The sequence below is a fragment of the Tamandua tetradactyla genome, chromosome 4 (genome assembly GCF_023851605.1).
Source record: "Tamandua tetradactyla isolate mTamTet1 chromosome 4, mTamTet1.pri, whole genome shotgun sequence".
Lineage (NCBI taxonomy): Eukaryota > Metazoa > Chordata > Mammalia > Pilosa > Myrmecophagidae > Tamandua > Tamandua tetradactyla.
This window is the reverse complement of record NC_135330.1, coordinates 131,354,803-131,378,047: the sequence shown is the minus strand read 5'-3', so window position 1 is coordinate 131,378,047 and position 23,245 is coordinate 131,354,803. Positions and strand designations below refer to the sequence as shown.

The 23,245-nt window shown below is 32.7% G+C and overlaps 1 long non-coding RNA gene across 1 annotated transcript; it reads right to left on the bottom strand.

Annotated features, from left to right (window-relative positions):
- Nucleotides 1-222: 222 nt before the first annotated feature.
- LOC143679357 (uncharacterized) lies at nucleotides 223-21,294 on the bottom strand. Its single transcript, XR_013173682.1, has 3 exons — nucleotides 21,019-21,294; nucleotides 10,337-10,429; nucleotides 223-332 (listed from the first exon to the last, which is right to left on the bottom strand). It is a non-coding gene; the product is annotated as an uncharacterized LOC143679357 (long non-coding RNA).
- Nucleotides 21,295-23,245: the final 1,951 nt, after the last annotated feature.

Sequence of the window (23,245 nt, the reverse complement as noted above, 5' to 3'; positions counted from 1 at the left end):
CGGACACTTATTCCCCAAGTATCAAAAAATTAATTTTTAAAGGCCCAGCCCTGTTTAATAACTGAGTGGGTAAGTCTGGCCTTTTATAAATATTTTATACGTCTATAACATAAATATAACACAAATATATGCATACACATATAAATACACAAATAATATCCTAATATTTCCAGTCACAATTTCATAGCAAAAAACCAGAACAAGCTGCATAAATAAGACTACCTTGAAGAATTTGTCCAAGGAGAGGGAATTATGTAGAGCAAGAAGCAGACATGAAGGTCATTTCTTCATGTACGTGTTCAATGATTGATGGTCTACTTTTGAAGAGTTTCCTGCAAATCAAGAAAAAGTGTTATAAAGAAATCACAGGAGTGCAATAAATTATAGTTAGGATGTAAGAAAAAAACTGTGTTGTCCCACTCATGACAGGATTCATTGAAAAAAGAACCTGAAATAGAAAGTTCAAAATGCCCATGGCACTACTCTAAAGTTTATTGGTGTCCTTGAAGAGATATAGGGAGGAAATGGGGAAAGTATATATTTATATAAAACCCCTGTTGCACATGACACAATTTCTTAGAATATTTGGAAAGCTGTAACACAAAGCAGCATTTTGAAGGTTTATATTATACAGAGGCCACAAACCTGGTCCTGACCAAACTTCTGAGGGTTTAAGATGAAGATATTGCTCTTAGGCAATAAAATTAATGCCTAGTTGTTGTTTTCTTTATGTTACCATTTCAAATGTCAAATTATGAAATTAGTATTTAAGAAAACATGTCTTAGGTAATCATCTTATTAACTAATTAGAAGTAATTTTAAAAGATTCAAAATGTTTATAAAATAATGAATACACACTGATGTTTAAGACAAATTTTATGTCTGAATTATACATCGCAGCTCACAAATCTCTGAATTCCAGCATATTAATAGAACAAATTGACACCCAAGCAGCATGTTTCTTGGCCTTTGAGTGTGTACGTGTGTGTCTGTTTATATATGTGTATATATATATATATATATATATATATATATATGTAAACACATACGTCTGTGTGGCTGGCAAGTTTCTGGCAGCTAATATAAGTATATAAGCATTACAAAAGTTTGCCTTTTCCAAGCAACAGTTTTAATCCACTTGCATGAGCTATGGAAGATTTCATTAAGTTATTGGCAGGATAATGAAAAATACAGTTCACAGCTGGGAAAGGTCATACAACTTATTTTTCAAAACTAACAAAATACAGTCCCCCCAATTAGGAAAATAATATTTAAACAATAGAACAAAAATACAACTCTCCCTTATTTTGTTTGGAAGAGAGCACTTGCCCTATCTATTTCTGATATTGAAAAGAATAAAGTTAAATGATTATGAAAAGAATAACCCAAGAAAATTGAGAATATTTAAAAGGAGATGGTAAACAAAGAATGGAAAAGAAAAAAAAAAAAGGAAAAAACAAAGGTAACAGTTGCCATTTGCCAGGCAATCCAAATGAGGGGAGGTGAGTCAGAGAAGATGCTTCTTAGAGTGTGTGTTTCAAATTGTGTTCTCCATACCTACTCCACGGATGTGCAGATGGAGTTACTCCTTACTGTTTGGTCTAGTTGTTTTTGTTAATACTCATCTTCTACTTACTTTAGCATTTGTTTAATGATGGAAACTTGAAGGCATGGAACTTCTCTCACATGTACATTTGTGCAACACTAAAAAACACCTTTCCAAAGACTCTTAAAATGTGAAAATTGAGACATAAGGATAATGCAAGTTGTATACTGGGTCACATCCCATGCATTAACAGCTTCAACTTTAAGTCCAGGTCACCTTGGTCTCAGGTTAGCATAAATAATATAATCTTTGGATCCCTTCAGATCTGGCTTTGAATACTTAACCTTGAACCCAATACTTAAGAGTGTAGGAGTTATTTAAGACGTTTGACTTGTCTTGAGCTTTGACTGCCAACTTTGTATACGTCTTTTAGAACATGTGATGTAGAAGTGATACCATATTCTGGATGTGTATATAAATGTTCTAGCACAGAATCATCCCCATAAAATACTTAAAAGTAAATGTCATTATTCCAGTGATTGTCACTGCAAAATATTATTGTTCTATACATTAATGATGTCATTCTTAAAAAATTAACAAACATTTTAATAAATCGCAATGCTCTTTGGGATTGTCATTTTATGTGGTAACTTGAGGTAAGACTGAGAAAATAAATGATCACAGACTTCATTCATCTTCTGGAAAGCAAGGTCTGAAGCATGGGAAAGGAATAGCCAATGATGGGGCAGAGAGAGCTTCTAGCAGTCACACATTCCCTTGAAATGAGAAAAAAAAGCTGAAATTCACATTCAATTCTGCTGATTTCTCTTGCAGTTTCAAGGAAATAACTGAACATGGTAGATGAACAATATTCTCCATCCTAAATAATAATGAGAGTGTCTGGGATAAAACATTAGGGAAAAGATGTAGATGTCTAAATGAATGTTGATTTTAATAGTTTAACAATACCTATCTTTATTATAATTGTATGCTTGAACATGGTTTAACACATCATTCAGCTTATTTTGAATTTTACCAAAACTGATATTTTAGCAGTGCTAAATAATTGCTAGTCTATTAAAGTACTTGCCACCATTAAATATTTTTCATTTATAATCATTCAGATAAATTACTGCAATAAGAGTTACGTCATATATTTTAAAGGTTCTAGGTCTATCAAATAAATTTAAGCACTACGTGTTGCTTTCTATCAACATACCCACTTTATAACATACTGCTCTCTTCAATCCGTCTCCCAGATTAATTGTTCCCATAAGTGTGGATGTTCATAAAAAGGAAATTTCAAATCATTCTAAAAAAGCTATATATATATATATATATATATATATTCTAACTTTTAGCTAGTATTAACAGACCTATATTTTTATTTTTAATTCTCAATAAATATAAAATAGCAAGCAATGGCAGCATCCGGGTAATCTAATTATTCCATGACCCATGAATTTTAGTACAACTAGCCGTCACATAAAACTGTGACAAGAATGAAACAAATAAACTAAAGCATAGCAACAGCTTAAGAACAAAATCTAAAGCATTCACAGGTAACATCTGTCAGTTATTTCCATTTATTTATTTTTACAGTAAGCAAATTAATGAAAAAAAATTGAGGACAGTGACCTTTTCCTGTTTTGTTTTTCATTTCAGTCCCCCAAAAGGCAGATTTAACTCAAGGATCTTTAAAAGGAGTGGAGGTTAGAACTCATCCTTTGACTCTGATCTCACCTTGCCTAGTATTGATTCTCTCTCCTGTTTGTAGTAATCATATGAGTTGATCATAAAGAGCAATTCAAATGTGTCCTTACATTGTTAATTTCAGTCAGGTGAAGAAAAAGCTCTCCTTCCTCCTCTAGTTCTGCTTAAATTCCTTGAAAAGCATAGCAAAAATTCACAGCATGTATTTCTTTCCCCAATTCATTTGCAGCCATTTGTGAAAACCAGTACACAGTTGCTTTCTTGGATCCATATCCTTATAACCACAGCCAGCAAGAAAAGAGGGATTTTTCAAAATAAGTATAAATCATCCCTGAACAGGCAGCCAAAATAGATCACAAAGTCCTTGTTCTAGTTTGCTAGCTGCTGAAATGTGATACACCAGAAGTGGAATGGCTTATTAAAAGGGGGAATTTAATAAGCTGCTAGTTTGCAGTTCCAAGGCCAAGAAAATCTCCCAGTTAAAACAAGTCTATAGAAATATCCAATCTAAGACATCCAGGGAAATATACCTTGGTTCAGGAAGGCAAATGAAGTTCAGGGTTTCTCTCCCAAGTGAGAAGGCACATGACAAACACGGTCAGGGTTCCTCTCTCATCTGGAAAGGCACATGGCGAACATGGCATCATCTGCTAGCTTTCTCTCCTGGCTTCCTGTTTCATGAAGCTCCCTGGGAGACATTTTCTTTTTTCACTTCCAAAGGTCACTGGCTGGTGGACTCTCTGCTTCTTACAGCTATGTCATTCTGCTCTCTCAGACTCTTTCACATTCTCCAAAATGTTTCCTCTTTTATAGGATTCCAGGAAACTGATCAAGACCCACACAAATGGGTGGAGACACATCTCTACCTAATCCAGTTTAACAACCACTCTTGATTGAGACACATCTCCAGGGAGATGTTCTAATTACAGATTCAAACATACAGTCCTGAATAGGGATTAGAAGAAATGGCTGGATTTATAAAATGGGATTAGGATTAAAACATGGCTTTTCTAGGGTACATACATCCTTTCAAACCAACAGAGTCCCCTCCTGCCTTCTAGCTTCTTGAGCAGCAAACTATTCATTACTCCTATTTCCATAAAATAAGAATAATTAAAAGCAAAGGTGCTATTTGTTTTCCAGGCCACTTTCTATTAAAGATTGAAGACATACTTAAACTCAGAACAAGGTAGCCTTTTGAGAGAACTACTCATATGTGTGGAGAAACTGCTGTTTCTCCCCTTGACAGACATCAACCACTTTCTATCCAAATCATTTTCAGGGCCAGTTCTTAATGGGCTGCTGTTTACAGCCTAAAGTGAGATGTTTAAATCCGTTTTTAATTTCTTCTGTATAATGAGGCAAATTCCAAATTATGTATTTAAATGTGATCCTTTCAGTTTCCAATACACTATGAAGAAGTTGACTTTCTCTCAAAGCGTACTGAGGGCTATGTTACACTAGCCATGGGCAAAAAAAAAGGAAATCTGAAGAAAAACTTTAACAGCTCAGACAGACCTCAATGGCTCTTACCATATATAGCCTCATATGCACACTTAATTGGTTGTTTATATGGTCATTTTTATGTTTTAGTTGCAAACTTTTGTCACTTAATTTTGGGAAAACTACTGAACCAGTCAAGTGTTCTGCTTTTGTTGTTGTATTTTAATAAAATTGAAATGATCATAATACATTTAGATCATAAATCTTGAATTTATTAACATACTAAAATCACGTGATTCCTCTGCAAATTATGTGGAATACAGGGTCAAGGTTGACCATTTATGACAGGTACTAGAAAATGCAGGAATAGCCACAGAAATTGAACTATGCCTATGATAGCTGATGGTTCTATGTGCTTATTTTCCAAGATGGCCTTCTTTAGTTGTCTATAACTTGAAGCTCATGCATGCTACCCTAAAGTCTTCTGATTATAGTGTGCTTTGCACTTATCTATACTGTCCAAATAATAGCAGTATCAGGAAGAGGAAAATAAATAAATCAAAATCTGCTCTGAGTCTAACTACTTCTATCACCTAACTCAGAAATTATACAATCCACACATCCGTGTGCTGCAATAAAAAATTCCGTCGGCAGCAAACATTGCATATTTCCCCAAGGCTTCCAACTACAACTGAATTTCTAGAACTGTTTCCAAGTTAACAGTTGTATTAACAAGATTATGATTATTACTAAATAATTATTGATTAAGATATAGTCATTTTATTTTATTAAAAACACATATTAGGTCTTGTCACACATGTTTAACAGCTATGATAGCAGTAAATTTCCACAAGAGATACTTTTTTTGTGTGAAAGAAAAGTTCTTTAACTAGTTCCTTAAAAGTGTTAAATACATCTGAACATTCATTGTAAATTGATGGTCTTCTTAATTCATACAATTAGGAATTTACCCTTCTAGTTTAACTGTTTCACTTACTCTTAAATTTAAATTTCCTGGAATAGATTATGTTAGCCTACAAAGAATGGGCAAGGAGAATTGAGATCTGCTGTGTGATAGTTCATTTCTAGTGTCAACTTGGTGAGATTACGGAGTCCATTTTTTGTTCAAGCAAGCACTGGCCTAGTTATTACTGTAAGGGTATTTCATAGATGGATTTGTATTATAAGTTGAACCAATAGCTGATTGCATCTATTATCAACAAAGGTGATTGCCCTCAGAAGTGTGGGGAGTCTCTTCATCCAGTGAGTTGGTGGTCTTAAAAGCCAGATTTGTAAAAATATATAAATAAATAAATAATTTTACAAAGGCCAGATTTGTGGATTTTAAAAATCAGGAAGAATTAACCTCAACTTCATCAGTTACTTTCCCCTGGAGAATTTGAACTCAATTTCAATGATCTCCTCTATCAGAGCTTCCAGTTTGTGGGCAGCCCTGTGGAATTTAGACTTGTGAGCTCCCATGGCTGCATGAAAGAATTCCTTATGGTAAATTTCTTAATCATATATGCATAATGTCAGTTCTGTTTCTTTGGAGAACCTTGACTAATATACTCTGTATTCACATATTTTGACTAAAAGGTCTAAGGATGCAGAACATTTGGGTCAACATGACTAAATGGTTGTTCTATGAAATTACTGTCCAGGAAGGCATAAAATAATAAATAATTTCACTTTTTTTCTTCAGGGAAATCTAAACTATATTAATCCAAATCAAACCATTTGTCATAGGGTAAGCATCTTCAAACCTATCAAGTTTTTTACCTATCAAGATTCACTTTAAGAGATTTACCTCATTATGTCCACCAGTTCTAAAATATCTTGCTATAAATTCTGCCTAATCCCAACCAACTCTCTGCTTTTAATGATGCTTTTCATACCACTTGAGCCCAGATTCAAAAACCCTTTATACATCTCAGTTGAATTGCTAAGACCGTTCAATGAAGTGTTCTATGTAACTGAAGTAGATTCCCTTGATCAATTGGTTATTCTGGTAATCTTTTGAGGGAGTCAGTAGTCAATAGTACTTTACCATGTGCTCAAGAAAAAATTCCTAGTTCCAGATTTATAAAACTCTCAGTAAATATTCTTCTCTACCCTGTGAAAATAGGGTACTACTGGGAATTTGCGTAAACCCTCCTGTAAAACATATAATGGCTTTAAAAGGAGTATGAAACAATATGTTTTAGGCTTTGCCTTAATGATATTTCTAGCATAATGTATCTAGCTTCATTTCATAAGTATGCATTTAAAAGAAAACTAAATTAGGTACCCCTTATCATTTCTGAAACTAAACAAGTCTTTGTACTAACTGCAGAGATTTTGGCCATTTTAAAAGACTATTTAATGCTTGAATTTCTTTGGCATGTTTAAATAGTGGTGAACTTGAAAAATGTATTTTTTATGTATTTATCATGCTGGAAAAAATTTAAAATCCATCGTACAATTTAAATAACCCATGTAAGGTTCTGGGAATCTTTATATTTGACACAATGCGGTAGTATCTGAAACAAAAAAGTCATAAAGGTATCTCTTTTATTTGCTTAACTAATATCTATGGTTGCCTACTCTTTTAGGCACACTTCTAGGTGCATGAGTTAAGACAATATATAAAAGAAATTAATTCTCTTATAAAAGTTATATCAAGCAAGAGGACAATTAAATTAAAGTTTGATTTTTGTTTTGTACTGTGCCCACATTTAAGACTGCAAAATATCATATTCTGTATGCATAAGCCACTCCTGCCATCAGTTCCCCAGGTCTCTTCTGTTTTTCTGAAGATTTTTAATGCTTAACCTCTTAAGGAAACATTCTTATGGCTTAGAAAACAAACAAGCAAACAATTGGGCAAGAGGCCACAGGTGAGTTTTAGGGAGTGAGAAACTAATATTTTTAGCATTTTCTAGTGTAGAGCAGTTTGCTAAGCAATTTGCTTAAATTATTTATCTCATGAATTTAGTTAATTTTTCCTAAACTAGGTATTGTTTTCATGTTTTTTTAGATGAAACTGATATTGAAAGGCAGGCTCAGATTATAATATTAAATTAATAATATTAAACAGATTCTTGAAATAAATATCGCTTGAGTCATTTTAATACCTATATTATATTTTTTAAAAAGACTGGAATTCAAAGAGAAACAGATATGACAATTAGAATATATAAGAATTTATTTTCACTTACCAACTTGCATTAAAGACACTCTAAAATCAGTGATGTTAAATAGTGATACATCCATAATAATAAAATTAAATGATGTGAAGTAAAATGCATTCTTTATAAATTTAGTTATAATTATGTTAATGATGCCTATAGTTGTGATTATTTTATCAATAGCTACCCATTCTACAGACTTAATCTAAACAAATATCTACTCAGTTTAAAAACATGACTTCTTTAAAAAATTTAAAAACCAAAAAATCTTTTAATGGTTGCTCATGTAGGGAGATTAAATTATGATAAGTATAAAAATAAAAGAAAAGCTTAATTTTAGAAAGGAAAATGACAAAGTACAATGAGCTTTATGGCTTTTTTTTTTCTCTTTTTGGGTGCATGGTCTGGGAATTGAACCCCGGTCTCCAGCATGGAAGGTGAGCATTCTACCACTGAACCACCCATGTACTCCTAAAGTACAATATGGCTTAACAAACCAGATAAAAATATTTTAAAAAGAAGATTTAAAAAAGTAAAGCAAAATTTGAAAAGAACAAACCAATAGAAAGAATGAGTAAAAACTCAAAATAATTTTACTATTTTAACAATATGGAATAATAGTTAAATTATGTGTGACTAAGTTTTGCATTGTATGTGAATAAAACAAACAACTAAAATGCCTAACATATCAAATGGAGAGGCCTCAAGTTCTCCAGATGATTGTTGTGGTTGTTTTTTTTAATTCTAACTTTTTAAATAAAAGATTATTAAAATAATATGATAGTCACACTATCATTATTAATTATTGTCACACTATTATTATTAATAAATTAATAATTAATATTAAGAAGTGTAAAACGGAAGATTAAAACACTCATTATGATGAACACGTTTACTTGACAATACTTTAAGGATCTTCAACTTTATGCCTGTTCATTGTTCTCATAAATACATAAAATAGAGAGGCTGACAGAGAGATGAATGAGAAATATCAGGACCAAAGTTCAATATGTAAAAAAAATGAAAAAAGTGTGACAAAAAATAAATGCATGTGATAGTAGGTGTTGGGAGTCAAGTGAGATCTGTATGAGGATATGGCATTTAAAATGAAAACCAAATTCAAGAAGGTGCCAAACAAAGGAAGATTTTAGGTAAGAGAGTTGAAGTGAGTAAGAGGGGAGGTGGGAAATTCTAAGCGTTCAAAGCTTCAAAGCCTAAGAAGGAATGTTCAAACAACATAGATCTGGGCAGTCATCTGATGGCAATAAGAAAGAAGGAATGATAAAAATAGAATATTGCTTCTGAATGCTCAATGTAGAAGGCGCTGTTCTGGACACATTACATGTTTAAACTCATTTTATCCCCTTAGCTATCCCATGAAGCAAGTACAATTATTATGCCCATTTTACAAATGAGGTAATTAGGAACAGAGCAATGTAATAAGCTCAAGATTATACTGCATATAATCAGTGGACACAGGATTTTTATTCCAGGAGTCTGTACAAGAAACCATAGCTTTTGCTCTTTCCCATTGCATGGAATGACCTGACAGACAGTCAACAAATCACCTGGGATATTTGAATCAAAGTTGGACTTGGGACATCAAATGATATGTAAATCACTGGAAATCCAGCTTTTCTACAAACCTTAATATTGGGTTCATAAATATAGGAAAGTCACTGAAAATGAAGGAGAAGGTTTAGGAAGATAACATAAAAATAAAATAGCAAGCACAAAGGAGTTAAAAGAAAGGGATGAGTCAGTGTTTTTAACATCAGGAAATTATGAAGATGGTGAGGGAAGAATAATAGGGACAAAGTAGAGTTAAGCTTAGAAGAAGGGGGATAGAGACCTGCACTTGGGACATTAGGGCATTCACAGTCTTGCTCTGCTCCAAGATATTTGCATGTTGTGGGACAATTAGCTAAACTGTTTTGTATTTTTGTAATCTGTGAAATAAGGGATTAAACTAAGACAGTTTCAAAATAAAATGTATATATATATATATATATATATATATATATACAAACCAGGAAACTAGTTAACTTATCCACCGATCACCTAAAGATGGGACAGGAAAAGTGGGGAAAAAGCCGGTGAAAATCACTATTATGGAGGAAAGCATGAATAGAAATAAGTAGTAGACAGAACTTTTTTTTGCCTTATTATTCTTTGAAAAACCCTGGGATAGATGACCTTCATGGTCTTGAGTTTTAAAATTCTATGATTTTATAATGATGGTTTATATAAAGAATAAACTTTTAAAATAGTTTATGTAAGAATAGTTTCTCCTATACCTAGAAAAAAAATCTAAAAAGAAAAACCGTGCTTCAAAGCAAATTGAGTTCATTGAAATAACTCTAGGGCACCCCTAGGGCACCTGGCATTGAACCCAACATTGTTTCCTGTCAAAATGGGTGCAAAGGAGTGAAACTATAAAAATTGCAAAAAAAATTTCACTTACATTAATCTAAGATGGCATTTGCTGTTATTGCTGCAGTCCCGTTGCTATCTGATACTGGGCTGTGTGACCTTGAGAGATAAAGTACAGAAGTTCCTGCAGAGAAAATAAAAATGAGAGATATACCCTTTCACAAATTGAATTACAAAACGTTCTTAAATAAGAATTTTATTTATGGGAAAAGTCATATATGTTGCTTGAATATAGTACATTTAAATATGAATTAATCTGTTGTTTATAGATTGTATGGCTATTTCCACTCCTTATGAAGCAAAATCATACCCTCAGATAAAAATACATGTTTATCTAAACAATTATAGATCACCAATGTGGGCTATCTATCCATAATTTTATAGAGAGACATTTTAAAATAAAACATTCCTAAATATAAGTACATTACATCTAAAAATTGAGAAACTAAAATATTATTCAGGCAATGATTTTAAAACAAATTAGATTCCTCTAGTAAAGCTATTTTTGTCTGAGGATTAAAGAAACAATGTTCTTGACTATGAATTAGCACATAAACCGGAACTAGTAAAGGAAGAAACACTAACCTGTCAGGATAAAAAAAAAATTAGATAGTTAAATACTTTCCTGTCTTCAGCATAGTCTTCATCTCCTACCTCATACATGCCAGAATAGGAGCCTAAAGCTTGCCCTTTATATATCTCCTGACCCTGATTTCTGCATAGTCCCTGGATTTCCTGTGCTCTATTCATGACCTTGATTTTCTGTCTTGATTCTGGTCTTCTATGCTCTCCAGGACACTAGCAGTTTGCTTTCCTATTATGCTCACTATCTCATATCCCAAATCCTGGTATCTGTGCTTCCAGCCTGGGGTCTGGAAACCAGAACCTGTCTTCCAATCAAAACCTTTGCTGGTACATTGAAGGTAGTTTCTTGATCGTACAGTGAACTCTGATCTAATAGATCCTGGTAATAGTAAATCTATCAATGAGGTACAGTCCACAAATTCTATGAGAAACTAAAAGGACTATGTTCTCAAATAAGTCTGAATTTTTAACTGTAAATATAGAAAAAAAATTAAGACAAACTTGCGTTTTGATTGCCAAACTTCAGATATTTCTCTAGGTACATATAATAAAATGAACAGATGTAATGAAGTAATTCTCCATTCAGAAGCGGATACAACTGTGGAAATCGTTACCCAAATGTTATCCTAAATATTATTCAAGTGTTATCAAGAAAACTTCAAAAATGATTCACATATATTAATGGATGACACATTAAGGTAATTTCCCATATGTCCTGCCATGAAGGTTGATATCATGGAGGGCCAACATGGTCTTTGATCTGTGGATCCTAGAGAAGCAGCATAGACTATCCGGGCAATATTTAACCAAGCTTACTGACGTCATGCCAAATGCTCAGTTACTCAGATTCTCAGCATTGTATTTTTTGCAGAGTGATGTATATATTCTCAGACATTGATTTGATCCATTGCCAGGGAATTTGTTGTAAACAACTATGGAGGCAAGCCAGTCCATTTTAACTGCACCTGCTTGGCATTCCATGCTTAACAACTTGTAAAACTTACCAAAAGAAATACGACAGCTAGGAGAGAACAGAAATGCGGTGCTTGGGGAGGGGGAATACCAACAGTTAAACTTGCCTTTGGACACTGAATCTCTTTAGGTTCTCTATATTTGCCTGGTTCAATCCACCATTTCTTTCCTTCTTTTTATTTCAAAAAGAAATTGGACATTGCTTTTTTCCCATAAACTTCAAATCCACAATAGTTTTATGTATGGTATAACCCCCTTGATGCAATGAGCATGTATTCCAAATTAACACATTCAGCTTCATTCAATGAAGTGCTTTCAGAAGTAAAACAAAACAGAACCTTGATGGCTTTGAAATTTATGCAAGCATTCTGAGAATTAAGCTTTGCAGTGTGACTTTTGGAGAATACCTGTTCTAAAAACTTTTTAAATTTCGAAAATAATTTAGGGGCAGAAATACTGTTGGGTAAATTCTTGGCTACTTTGGACACTTAACACATTAACCAAAGGAGATATTTTGAAATGTGCCAAGTGACTCTACATGATGTGCTGTGTGCAAGTGTGTTTGCACGTATATCGTCTAGAATGAATCAACTGATATCACCACATTGACTCAAGTATCTGCAACTGACAGTGCACCCTTCAGGCATTTTGGAAATCCTCAACTAACAATGCAGACAGGTGACAGAAAAAGAATGATGAATTAACTAACACACAGGGGCAAAGATGATAGCAAAAAGAGCTGGCTAAGAAAAGTTTGGAGAGTTGACTTGTAAATACAATATATCCATTCATGTTTACAGAACTTTTAACCTGGTATATCATTTCCCTTAAATCTTCCATCTTTCCTGATCTATCTAATTTCATTTCTAACAGTAGTAAAAGTATTCACTGATTAAACAATACCAACAAAGTACACAGACTTTAGTAACAACTTAATATTGGATTTTGGTGGCATTAAGTAAATGCATTCATCTAAGATTAATTTAATCAGGATATGCCCTGGTATTTTGAACATTTTTTTTTAAACCCATTAAAATGCCTATAACACAAAACACATACAATTGCTGGAAACACAAATAAGATGTGCTGCTCTAAGAAACTTTTCAAATTACCCCACCAAGAATCAGGGCATTCAAGCCACCCTTGTTTAACACAACAGATCTAGTGTTAATCCATTCTGCTCAAGTAGAGTATTCTTTTAAAACCCACACAATGGCAGCGACAAAATTAAAAAATGCAACTAATATGCTGAATAGTAATTAGATCTGGTGAGTAGAATTTATTACTAATACTTTTCCTGAAGAACATTCATATTTGCTGCTTTCTGAGTGTCTCTAGTTCTTATTCAATATCACATTTAAAAGAAAAAAGCATTGAGCTTGAGTCTAGTAGGGATAATTTATTATTTTGTTGAAAGATCAGAATAAAATTAATACTTCCTTATCAGAGAAGATAAATAAAAGCGATCACATGATTAAATCAAAATTAGATTGGTGGAGGTTTGAAAGCAACTTGATGCATGCTTATGTCCATACTACTTCTCTTTAGGAAAAGTTCCCTAGTATTTTTTAATTTTTTAAAAAAGTTTTTTTCATGGGCAGGCAGCAGGAATCAAACCCAGGTCTCCAGCATGGCAGGCAAGAAATCTATCTGCTGAGCCACCATGGCCCAACCCCCTAGTATCTTTTTAAAAACTCATCTGATAATATATTTATTCTTACATTTAAGTACATATGGACTTTAGTTTTAATATTGAGTTGCACACTTTTTGCATTATCTTTTCTAAGGCATTGCTTATATATCTATCTGTTTTTCTTTTTTTGAGCCTTCTTGCCCAAAAGGAGTATATAATTCTTAATTGTCTATATCTGGGATAAATTCTTCCAGATCTCTAGGTTTATTTCACATATGCAATTATTATGTTCTATAAAAATTAAATTGAATTCAGTTACTTGTAGGGCAATTTTATATGTGGAGCCAAACCTATGGGCAGGGTCTAGGAAATAAGACTAAGTCTTTGGGGAGAGGCATTTAAAGAGTAACTAGGAAGAACTTTAGAAGAAAATATTTTAAAGTGACCACAGGGTATACTGCCATTTATTACAATCAAGATTGATTGCTCAACTAAACCACATTTGACAAGAAATAAAAAAGAAATGGTAACTGTGAAACATGAATTTTATAGCATTTTCTACTATATTAAGAAATATGTCTTAATTGCTTATAAGAAATCATCTGAGGATACATAAGAAAATTAATATTATCAAGAGTTGACATTGCTATCTAACATCACAAAACTGCCTTCTACTAGAAAAACCTACATGAGCTGCAAAAATACTCTATAGCAGATATTGCTAGAAGCAGGGCTGAGTTAAGCAGCCCACTATGACATATAGGCCACTTCTCCAACAATTGATTGCATGAATGTTATAATCCACTGGAGAATATACTTTTTTCGCAGCTTAAGAGAGTCAACGATTCTAGAAAATGGCAGCATTTCAGCAGGAAGCAGAAGTATTAAAACAAAACTCAAAATGCCAACATTTTTTTACATAATCAAATGTCATTAAAATGTATTTAATGAAGTCCTATAAAGTCTTAGGATATTTTGCATCAAATTCAAAAGAAACAATAAGTACAGACACACATATGCAATATTTTTTGAGTGTTTTCTTTGGGATAAACAACATTGCAAGTACTTTACAGGATCTAACACTTTAACCCTAGCAACAGGCCTCTCCAGTATTATTCCCATTTTATAAACAAATGACGAAGGCAGAAAAAGTTTAAATACCTTTCTAAGGTCATACAAATAGTTGAAAATTTTTACAGAGCTTCTACACTTAAAAAAATTCCAAGAATTACAGCTCATTAGATCCTCATGATTAAGGTCAAATTATAGTTAGTTGAATTTACTCAGTATATTAAATTATTACAGGAATTTCACTTTGCAGCTAAGAAAGAATTTTAAATTTCTATGAGCTTCCACTTATTACATATATATGAAATATACAAAGCATCCAATTGTATCTGAAAGAAAAAAAAACAGTTCTAGGTACTAAGAAGACAAGTTATTATATGCAACTTATTTATTATTTATTGAAATTGGCATTAATTCACTTAGGTTGAATCAATAATATCATTGTCATATATTTTGTAATTCAGATTCTTTCATGAACTAATATTTAGGTTACATATTTCTAAGTTATAAGAATTTATAGGAAATGCAATAAGAGTAAGTAAAAATAACTACTCTAAAACAGGAAAGTGAGTTCTCCTCTGGGATTTGATCCAATTTGCCTTGTGCCCATAATTACTTATTATATATATAATATATTATTGATTTATTTAATCTTTAAAATAAAAAAGTTTGGCATAAAAATTGCAATCAAAATTTACTCTACAGATCAAACATGATTTTTAGAATATTTTATTATATCCTTATTGATTTCTTCATCTAACTTTTCTTATAACACATATCTTCTCACTCAAGTACACATGCACACATTTTATTTGGAACCACAATGTTAGTAAAACAATCTGAATTAATTGTGTTCTTTTATAGAAATATGACAGAATTTACAACCCAGTTTATAGCAATTCATTGTGGCCAAATTTGGGCAATTTTTTATAATGCAATTTGCCTCTTTTATGTCATTTATAGTTCAGTTAGATGAGATCCTATTTTTCATGTATGAAGCAAAATTCAGCTTTATGAGGAGGATCAGCAAACTGGAAGGGTCGTGACTTTGGAGCTAAGCAGATCTGCATTCCATTGGTCCCTGTCCAAGCTTGCGAAAGTGTCCTGTCATCTTATACTTCAGTCTCTTTATCTGAACTTTACATCCACTCTGTAAGCTTTTCAGAACTATCTATGGCAGAAGCACAAAAGTAGCTTTGGTAAGGGCAATTTTATAATCATTTTGTTTGTTTGTTTGTTTTGAGATGTTACCATAAGCATGTGAAAAAGTGTAACCAGTGGATGTGTTATATTTATTCAAACTTTGCTCTACATTGTGTAATATTTAAAATGGAATCACTGAGATTAATGAACCCATCATCCCATGAAGGAGAAATTGATTTGGGGTAGAGAATTGAGACCTAGTATATAGATAATTTATCATTACAACAGCTAAATCAGATCAACAACATTTCTCCTCTGTCCTATTTTATGATCAGTATCATAACATGTACTTGGTAATATAGAAATTAAATTGCAGTGAATCCCTAAGTTGGTACATGAATTAAATTCTTCTTTGTTATGAAACATCTAAATAGAATTGAATAACTCTAATTGAACTAATATATTATAATGCATTATACATTAAATGTTTTATTTTGTATTTACAGTTTCTGTATTTAAACATGCATATTGCTCATAAACATAACTTCCACATTTATAAAATAAATAAGTAAATATACTGATAGGCATATGTTACTTCTAACCATGCACGTATATAGAATACATATAAACATTTAAACATACAAAAACATATACATGTTTATGCATTTATATTTTCTTACAAGTATAAATAATTAGAATGCAACATAACATTTTACAAACTAATTTATTATAAAGGATTATGTTAATATTTTACTTATATTAAAGCATTTATCTTCAAATCAAATGTGAATTCTATTTGATGGAGTCACAAATTGAGGAAATTTAGGGTAGAATGGAAATTTAGGGTTGGCTTTCCCAGTGTCACACAGTTTATATGTAACAGAGCCAAGATTTGATTCCTGGAATCCAGCTCCAAGTTTGAATCTGGCTCCAAAGTATAATCTCTTATCTAACAAACTCTTTTCTCTTTGGCTTTGCAATATTCATTCAATATTGGGTATGTCATTATGAAGTGTTAGATGAACTTCAGTTGTGGAAAATATAAACAAACTTTTAGATAAGAGCAAAAGTATAAATGTAATATGATCTTTCTCTGGGTGAATAAGGATTTGTAGTTATCTGGGACATGGTTGGAAACATGAATTTTGTAATCTGTTCTATCAGAAGCTTTAGAAATTTTGCTTAATTCCTCATCTGCAGAAATATATTAACAGTTACAGCTAAATGAGATGTGACAATTAAATGAGAAATATGTAGGTACCTTGCTGAAGTGCATGGTACCTGATAAAGGTAGAATCAAAGTAGAATAGGATAGAAAAAAGAACTCTAGGAGAACTTCCCTTTCAAAATAAAAAAATCCTGATTGTAAATGAAAACAACTTGTTCCCCTGCGTAAATCACCAGATATCTATATATGGAACACTAATCTTAGAAAAATAATAAGGTTACTTAAAATTAGAGTAGGGCATATACAACAGAGTTATACAACTTGATGTCTTGGGACTCTCTGTAGTTTCATTTATCCTGGATTCATTAATAATTGTATTCTGTAAATTCTGTCCTGAGCAGGTGATGAGTTCTATTGCCACTGTGATGAGAAATTTGATGTGTCAACTGGACTAGGCTCTGGGGCCCTCTGGTTTGGTCAAATACTAGTCTCCATGTTACTGTGAGGGTATTTTTTAGTTGTGATTAATATCTATACTTAGTTGATTTTCAGAAAGGAGATTATCCTCAATAAGGCAATAGACCTGATCCAATCAGTTGAAGAATATGAGAGCAAAGTGAAGGTTCCAAAAAGAAGAAATTCTACTTCAAGAGAGTGCCATCTACTTCTGCTTCAGTTTCAGATGTCTGAGCTCCTACCAACAGCAGCCAATTTCTTAATGTCTCACTTTTATCAGTCCTGACTTTGGAAAATTCTGATTGATGACAATACCTTGGGTATAGAGTAGCAGGAAGACACTGTAACTGCTTCTTGAGGAAAGATTGAAAACAATAAAAATGGTTTTGTCTAATACGATAAAATAAACCTTTTGAAATTGCAATTGCCAAGCCTTTTAAGCTAATGGGGATTTGGACAAGAGGACGTGACATAGTCATTCAACCCAAAGTATATTTGAATTAGGAGCACCCATTGAAGGTTGAAAGAGTTCAATTTGAGTCTAATAAGAAGTATGGAACAGATAATGTTGCTGAGCTACTAACTTAGATACTATAAAGACTATACACCAAAACCCATGCACTTTATTCAGAAAAGAACAGCTGAGACTCTCACTCAGATATTCTGGTCTTAGGGAAAGAATTCAAAGACATTTATCTGTCTGATTTATTCCAAGACCATAGCAAATTTGAATGATTAATTTAAAGCAATAGCAAATAAACTACATTCTAGGTAAAAATATATGGAGATACAAAATATCTATTTAGTAAATTATCAACAAATATGATTTTAAGGTTATAATATTGAAGGTATATTAAAATTAAAGCTATCTAGAAGAATGTAGTTGCTTGTAAAACTTAGCTTTCAATTCTATAGATAAATAAGGAAATGAAGTAGAGATATTTTCTAGAACAAATTAGAACTTATTATTTTTCCCTAAGTAGTACAGGCTAAAAATGTAGTTTATTTTATAAGGTTTATTAATGCATAATCAGGTTGTGTCACTTACTAAAGGAAAAATGTTTGGGGATATTTATCTTGAACTTTTAGTACTCCCAAGCTCTAAAATTCACGACCCTTTCAAACATGTCCTTCAAGGTAGAAGTAACAAGAGTATATCCTACAAAAATCCTTGTTTTTTATTTTAAATAATGTATCCTAATTCTAAACATAAATAAATATTAAGAGTATACCATCACTATAGTAATTTTTCTTGTATGAGAGTTTCTAAGAACCTTTTGCCAACAGTTATGACTAATGGAGTAAAATTACTGAGGATCCTCACACAGATTAGTGTTAAAAAACATGTAAAGCAGCTTTTGAAGTCAACAATGAAAGTAAACTCCCAGGATTTTTAAATTTCTCTAGAACAATATATCATGGTTTTTGGAGCATTTTTAATACGTTCTTTGAATTTTATTCCACCCTACCCTTCTCCTACATCAGGACTCCATGCATGCTTTTGTCTTGCTTTGAAACAAAATCATCAATAAGGTTCTGCAACAATGATTATTTACTTGAGTATCCATTTTATGATATTGTCTTCATTGTCCTAATTATGAAGACATAATTAATTTGTCTAATTAAACTTTGGTCCTAATTAAACTTTCAGAGCAATGAAGCTATAGAATAACTAAAAACTACATGAAAGTCAACTCATATAAACTGCTTTTTTAATCCATAGCTCATCCTTGGGATCTACAATAACAAAAATCACTGAAGAATATTTTCCTTTCTATAGTTCAAAATAAGTTTCTGAAGTATATTCATGAATACATTATAGGCATCTTCAAATCTTTTTTCTGTATTTCAAGATGTATGAAGTAGAAGCTTAAGCTGCTCCAAAATTTGGAAAGCTAGACAGATTTCACTCTGATTTTTAAAATTTAAAAGACCTTAACTAATTTTAAATTCATGATATTTTTGAAAACTTATTCAAGATTTGAGATCACAAAGAAACCAGTTGGCCCAAAATGGAAGGAGAGAGAAGATACTGGCATTATTATACCCCAAAATACGCAACCATAACCCAGTAGGAACAGTTTAGCTAGAATTAGTGATGAATTAGTGAATGCCCAGAATGGGATGCCAGACAGTGTAAAGGCTTTGGTGGGGGCAGGCGGGGGAGATGGGGGAGGGTGGGGGCAAGGAGGAGAGAAAGTTCAGAAATTTCGGCATACTTTTCCCTTTTAAGCTTTTTCTACACAAATTCCATTGTTGTTTGGGTAATTTCACCTCTCTACCCATTACCAACAAAAATACAGAAAGTCTTTAAAAGTTGCATTGCTATTCAGAATTTGAATACAAAACTGTAGCCTAGTAGAAGAGGGAAGAAAGGCAAGACACTCTGCCCTGATGATTTTACTTATCTCCCTAAAATACACAAGAGTATTGAGGCTTGCACTGTCATCCTTAAGACACTGGTTAAAACCAGTGAATGGGATATGGGAACAAGTATGAAAAAGCCCTATCTTTTGGGAAGATTAATGAATAAGTCCCATTTTGAAACTGCAGCTAAGCTTGGAGTAAAAGCACTGAAAATGTCACACGTGGAGACACAAGAACATGCTGTGTCCTTAAGACTTAAGCTAGTGGAGAGAAAAAGAATACTTCCTTTTGCCTCACCTTCAAACCAGCAAGATTCAAAAAAGCAAATAACAGCATAATAGTACTAAGAGAAGGACAAAAGAGGAAGAAAATATGCAGTGACCCTTTTAGAAGCACAACACAAATAAAGGCTAAAAGCTCAGGGTTGAAAATATAGTGTTCTGGGAAACCACTCTCTACCCTACATATGAAATACTGTTGAAGGAATCCAATGCCTCTATTACACACGCATTAACCACAGCAAAAGTGCATCTCAAACTCAGGTCAAATTCATGCTGAATTATCTTAAAAATCCATACAAATGTCTCAACAGAAAGAAAAGTATATTCATTTCCAGGCTCAAAAGCTATTTACTTCAGTCTCAAATGTGCAACATAAGAAAATTAACTTTCACAAATATTTATGAGGCATGCAGAAAACCAAGAACACAGAGATAAAACAATTGTCACAATTAGACTCAGATATGAGTCTAACAGGGGTTAGAATCTTCTGAAAGAAAATTTAAAATAGCTAAGATTGAATGAAGTTCTTAACAGCTAAGGTAGAACACATGGAGGACCAAGTGGGCATTACAGCACAGAGATAATGCTGTATAAAAATAGTCTTTGGAAGTACAATAGATGAAAAACAGAAATAACAAAATGCCTTCAATAGTCTCATTAATAAAGTAGATACAACAAAGGAAAGAATCAGTGGAAGGAAAGAAGAAAGGAAAGAAATCACTCTTCCCTAAAGAATAGTACCAATTTAAAATGTAGAAGAAATAAGATGTAGAAAATCACCATTATAACACCACAGGAGTAATTGCCACGGGCAAGATTCTCCAATTAATTCTGAAATTAGTAGAAAATATTTAAATAAAAACAGGAAATCGATATAGTTCCAAAGTATCTCACAGAAAATACTCAGCCATTATAAAAAGAAAACTACAAAATTACAATGTAGAATCCCAGCAGAGAACATCTTAACTAAGGGTTCAAGGTTAACATCAACAATAACAAATATTGACAATATGTATATCCCATCATATCCTGGAGATTACCCATTTTCCAAGGTTCTTGGCCTCTTCATTTTCAAAACCAGCAGACTCACATTTCTCTAATCTATCTTCTTATTCCTCTCTGACTACAACCAGGAAACTCTCTCAACTTTTATGCTCCATGTGATTAGATTGGCCTCACTCAGCCAGGTATATTTTCCCAATTTTGGGGTCTATACTCTTAGTCACATCTACAAATTCCCTATTGCCATGTAAATTAACATTCACAGGCTTTTGGGATTAGAACATGGATATCTGGGAAGAAAGGGTGTTTTATTCTTTCTGTCATATAGGCTTGGGAAATAAAACAATGTGGGATTCTAGATTGAAATCCTGGACCAGAATACTAACAGTGATGGTAAAACACAAATGTTACCATTTATTAAAACTGCCAGAATGCAATATACCAGAAATGGGTTGGCTTTTTTCAATACGGTTTTGTTAGGTTACAAGTTTATAGTTCTAAGGCAATGAAAATGTTCAAATTAGGGCATCAAAAGGAAGATACCTTCTCCGAGGAAAGGCTGCTGGCATTCAGAAATCTTCTATTACATAGGAAGGCACATGGTGGAGTCTGCTGGTCCTTCTCTCCTGGTTCTAGTTTCAATGGCTCTCTCCAACTGTCTCTGGGCATTTTCTCCTCTAGTTTCAATGGCTCTCTCCAAATGTCTCTGGGCATTTTCTCCTCTCTCTCTAAACTTCTCTGCCTTTTTTCCTCTCCTAAAGGACTCCAGTAAAGGATTAAAATCCACCTTGAGTGGGCTGGGTCGCATCTCAATTGAAATAGTCTAACTAAAAGTTCTCGCCCACAATAGGTCTGTCCCAACAAGAATGGGTCAAAAGAACATGGTCTTTTCTGGGGTATATAACAGATTCAAACCAGCACACCAAGTAAATTCTGTACTTCAGTAAATAGTACCACTCCAATTTTTTAATCACTTTTCTACTAGTTTTCTGTAAGTTTAAAATGATCTCAAAATAAACAATTATGAAGAAATACAGGTAATGGTTTCCTGGGGTTAGCTGCAGGGGGAGGGGGGATTCAAGAATGAGGATTAACAGTTAATGGACATGAGGTATCTTATTGGAGTGATTGGAAGTGTTCTGAAACTTAATGGTTATGGTTGCACAACTTGGCCAATCTACTAAAAAAGTATTGAATTATATATGTGAAGTTGATGAACTATACGATATGCTCAATAAATTATATTTTAGAATATAAAGTGTTTAGTTTCTTTTACAAGTGTAAAATCTTTCAAAACCACCTTTTAGAAGACAATATTAATATATGGAATATCCTAAGACTAGTATTTTTGTTTGAGAAAATAAATGCTTAGAATGCAGAATAATTACCTCTTTCCTTGTATTACTTATTATATGATTCATAAAGAAAGGGGGGATTTCAGTTGGTATTGAATCCCTTCAAGAACATCTTTTTTTTGGTAAAATCTATTGAATTTCCCAAAGCAAATTGATAACTTTATGTCATAATTTATGCCCACATTACTACCACTTGCATTAAGAAATTTCAGAATTGTGCATATAGTTTACTAAAATATGTGCTTTAAAAAATGGAAATACTAAAAGTATCTTAAGGACAACTAAGTATCACTTAGAACAATAACTTAGGAAACTACATTCTTTTTTTTTTTTAAAGGAAAGACAGAGAGAAGGAAGGAAGGATAGAAGGAAGGAAGGAAGGAAGAAAGGGAAACATTTTTAAACATTTTCTTGTTTTTTTTTTATTGTATTCTGTTTCTCCGTTTTTGTTACATGGGCTGGGGCCGGGGATCGAACCGAGGTCCTCGGGCATAGCAGGCAAGCGCTTTGCCCGCTGAGCCACCGCGGCCCGCCCAGAAACTACATTCTTGAATGCAGTTACTGTAGATGCAAAATGCCAATTATAATTGAAAATAAATTATTTTAATTCTTATTTAAAATGATCAAAGTGATTATCTCTCAGCACTAGTATGCATGATCTCAGTCTTTTTATATAAGTTTTTCATGCCTATAATAGCTTATTTATATTCAAAATTGTTTTCTTTCTATAGATACTAAAGTAATTGCCTTTAGTTTGTAAGAAAACAATTAAAAATCTTCAAGCTTCTTGGTGAAAAATAATGTGTATTATATCAAATACCAAAATGTGACTTTTCTTTTGTTTCTACCAATTGTTTTACTTTAAAAAGCAAGCTCTTAAGAAAGCAATTTGAATGATACATTTTCAATT